Source organism: Populus euphratica, unplaced genomic scaffold (assembly GCF_000495115.2).
Source record: "Populus euphratica unplaced genomic scaffold, PopEup_1.0 scaffold1752.1, whole genome shotgun sequence".
NCBI classification, from domain to species: domain Eukaryota; kingdom Viridiplantae; phylum Streptophyta; class Magnoliopsida; order Malpighiales; family Salicaceae; genus Populus; species Populus euphratica.
This window is the reverse complement of record NW_011501597.1, coordinates 33,559-37,884: the sequence shown is the minus strand read 5'-3', so window position 1 is coordinate 37,884 and position 4,326 is coordinate 33,559. Positions and strand designations below refer to the sequence as shown.

The following is a 4,326-nucleotide window of genomic DNA, read 5'->3' as shown; positions in this document are numbered from 1 at the left end:
TACTCTTCTTAAAAAAAAGGTTTGGGCAGTTGGAGTAGAAAGGTTTTTTTTTTCACAATTAAATAACTATAACACTTTTAAAAGAAAAAAAAAGGGTGTACAAGGGCTGTTTCAACTTTTCCCTTTTATTAGCATAGTAAAATAACTATATTTCTCTTGAATTCAAATTATCTTTAAATTAGATATAAGGGTTTTGTTGTCTTTTCATGATTTTTTTTTTGTTATTATTGACTTGGATCAATAGCACTTTGGTATTTTAGTATATATAAAATATTATTTAAAATCGAAAAGCGGGTGGTGCATGTTTGATACGATCCAGACAAGGTCAAATTTGAATTTTGATGTAACATGTGCAATTATCTAGTTTTACAGCAATAGTCATAATTCTCAATTTGATTGTAGGATCGGACTAAAATTTTACATGGCGTCTCTTCACATGTTTTCCTATCTTAGGTTGAAATTTCAGGTCAGTCAGAATTCGAAAAGGTATTGCAATACTGGTCAATAGAGGTTGGATGAATTTTGTTATGTACTTCCTTTTGACTTGTGGACTTCCTATTGGGCTAAGATTGTTTTCCTAAAAGGATGTGATAGCTTGTTTTAGAAATCTCTTAATTCTGCAAGGATCTTTAATAGGTTGCACCGTGGTTTCCAAGTGTGGCAAAGATTCATAAATATTTTAGAATTCTTTTTTTACAAAGATTCCTTATTCATCCTAGTTACAACAAGGAAAGAAGACTTCAGAATTAATTTTATTTTCAAATCAGATTTCCTAGTCTATTTAAGACTTCTTAATGGTGACAAATATAATTTTAGCATATTTAGGATCATAATTTTTGGATGTTTATTATTTTCTTCTTAGTATTTATGTTATTATTTCTTATTTGAGTTAATTATAAGTGGGTCTTATATAAGTCCACCTAAATGGGGTCCATTAAGGTTTATTTAAGTCTTGAGTTAGTATAAATAAAGGCATAACTTGACATGTAAGTTAGACAATTCAGATTAATAAAACTTCTTATTTGCCACACTTTGTATGTATGTGTTGGTGAGATAATCTCTCTTTTATGATTCTTTATAGAAATAAAAACAACTTGTTGAAGAACAACTAGTTTTGTGGCGTCATCATTATACTTCTCATTTGTGAATCAATATTCGTTGAGTGAGGGTTTTTCATTTCCAATAAGGTTGTGCCTAGATACAAGTTATCTTTGTGCAAAATCCTATTAAACCTAATTTACTTGACTTTCTGGGAATTGATGTTTTTATATAAGGGTTGCACGACCACATGACCACGAGGTTCACATTAATGTTGTTTAGGAGAGTGCGCGTGGCAACATTGGCTCGTTTTGGACAATGTGTGTGAAATCTTACGACAAATAAATATCGATTTTTGCAGCGGTGTTTAAATCTTCACGATGACCCCTCTAACCCCGATTAACTCAAGTGACCAACAGACCTCTAGTTTGACACTGATTTTTCTTTTCTTTTCTTTTTCCTTCTCGAATTTTCTGCTAACCTTGTAAATCTTTTAACCAACTCTTCAATCTATCTGTTTTTCATATTTGTTCCATGTTTTGTTAGTTACTATTTATTTTATTTTAAATAATTCATAGAATTAAATTTTCTTTCAATTTCATCCTTATTTGATTTTTTTCTATCAAATTTGATCCCTATTCTTTTAATTTTTAATTTTTAAATTATTTTCTTAATTGAATTTGTTTTTTAATTTCATCCCTCAATATTCTATTTTATTATTTTAATTAGGTCCTACTTTTTTTAATTGTCATTTGTTTTGTTTTTGTTTTTTTATCTTTTTTTTATTGAAATTTTATTTTTCAATTTTTTGTCTTGGTATTTAGTTTACTAGAATTTTCTTAATCAAGATTTTGGCTTCATGATTTTGTTCAAATTTACCTTTTATGGGATAGTTCCAACCTTAAAACTTGGGTTACGAGTTTGAAAGGTTAGCTCAAGTTGACTTAGATTTTATATATCATTTTTTACAATTGATTTTTTTTTTTATTCCATCCTTTTATGAGATTATTCCAATCTCATATGTGGATCATGGTTTAACCCAAATTGACTAGGGTCAAATTTGTTTTGCTCAATTTATTTATTATTGCTGCATATTTTCTATCATCTTATTAAGTTACTTAACCTTATTAAATCAAATAAAGTCAATGACTCGATTTTCATATTTCTCTTACTTTTTTAAAAACACTATTGTTGCCTAACATCTTTTTTTTTTGTTAAAAATTTGGTCCATCCTATGGCGTAATGATTAGTACTTAAAAGTGCATTTTCGTTTAGTCTTTATATCATTATATTGCACTTAAAATATCATTAAATTTCCTAAATTAAGCATGTTTTATAATAACATGTATAATAATATAAGATACCTTTAATTTATGGTAAATGCTCATTTTAATTATAGGCATATCTCATAATTCAAAGAATTAATTGATATGATTAACTATTGAAAGTGAAAAGATAAAAGGAGGGTTAAGCCTAAAAAAGAGATGCTGGTTTAGTCTAAACTAGAACACTGTTCAATCATTGAGTCATATCTTGAGTTGTAGATCTTGGATTTTAGTTTGGATTATATGGCTAGAAATCTAAAACAAAGGCCTAAAATATTCATAAGAGTCCAAGACTCAATTCTGCTATTCAAAAGTCCGAATCTTAGTATCAAAAGAGAAGTCTGAATCTGTCATGTAGCCTAGACACTATTGAGTGTTCAACTTATATCTCGAGTTCTAGGAGTCCAAATACACCGATTTTTTTTATTAGAAAGCAAGACAATTTACCAGAGCTTTTATATATCTACTCAAATTCTGATGTTATCAATGACTGTTTATTTAGACAAAAAGATAATAATTGTCATAAAGTCAAGAGGTGGCCACCTACTTAATAATTAGTCATCAAATCAATACTTCTAAATTTTGACCTATAAAAGAAAGCATTTACCATGTATTTAGGCATATTGATTTTCAGATCAAAATCATGGTCTTGCTCTTTTTCTTTATATTTTTCTAATGCTTAAGTTTTGTTTTTGTTAATCTCTTGTTTATGTCTTTCATTTCCTTTACTATACTTATATAATCTTGTTCTCCTCTAATTTATTTATGTTTCTCTTTTTCATTATATTTAGCTAAGTTTAATATGTTAAGGTGAAAAGGTTTCACTAATGGTGTTGGGATAAGTATAATATAAACTCAATATGGACTGCAATGATTATATCCTAAATAACTTGCTATTAACATGTCTTATCATTTTTACCTTATTAATTTTTAATACCTTACTTGTTAAATGGTTAATCTAAATTTGTATTGTATAACACTTGGTACAACAAATGCTTAGCACTTTCATAGCTAATTGTATGATATAACCTACACCGGTTCTATGAAAGGAATTTAGTTTGTTGTTAACATAAGTTAGCATCATGAATTCTTGATAATATTTAAAATTTTGGTTTTACTTAAATAAAATAATTTATATGATCATGTTAATAATTTATAATGAGTTATTAGTGACAAATCATCCGAGTGAAACCTCCTTTGTGTGTGGTTTCAAATTGAGTAATAAAAGGAGTTTATATTATACTTATTTGAAATATTATTAGTGGATCCTCTAACCTTTACACCTATTTTTTATCATTGTTTGATCTTCATATTAATCTTACATCTCAAAGTCCTCTTTAACTTACCACCACCACCACCACCTCCACCACCACCATCATTATTATTATAGCTAACCTCCCTCTTACTAGGTTATTTATTAGTTCGACAGTGCTTCACTTGTGAGAAGACATCAATCTTTTGGTTGTGTCACATAACGTGAACCACCAACCTAGTTAAGCTAATGATTCACAAACTAATCACCATCACAAAAAAGAATCTAGATAAAAAAATAAATATAAAAAACAAAGGAAATATTGTAATTTGAAAGGTATAATGGTGAGTTAATTTGGATTTTGAAATTTAATTGAATAGAATCTTTATTTGTTACGGACCAAAAAGGATAAAAAAGACAATTAATCTAGTCGGGTGAGAAAGAAAAGGGAAGAGAGTAGTTTGTTATGTTCAAAAGTAAATTATGGATTGATTAGTACTTTAACGTGTATTTTTATCAAGGTTTTATATCATCATTTTACACTTGAAGTATCAATAACTCCTTAACTAAAGCATGCTTTATAATAACAAGTCTGATAATATAAGATAGCTTTAATTTATGGTAAATGCTCATTTTAAATGCAAACGTATCTCGCAATTCAAAGGATTGATTGTTGTGATTTGATTAGTACTTAAAAGTGCATTTTTATCA

The 4,326-nt window shown here is 27.9% G+C and overlaps 1 long non-coding RNA gene across 1 annotated transcript in view; it reads right to left on the bottom strand.

Moving 5' to 3' along the window:
• Positions 1-2,673: 2,673 nt before the first annotated feature.
• The window catches only part of LOC105118136 (uncharacterized), a 16,043-nt gene continuing 14,390 nt past the window's right edge, over positions 2,674-4,326 (bottom strand). The window contains exon 4 of the long non-coding RNA XR_840899.1: positions 2,674-2,684. This is a non-coding gene — a long non-coding RNA (uncharacterized LOC105118136). The remainder of the gene's footprint in view (positions 2,685-4,326) is intronic.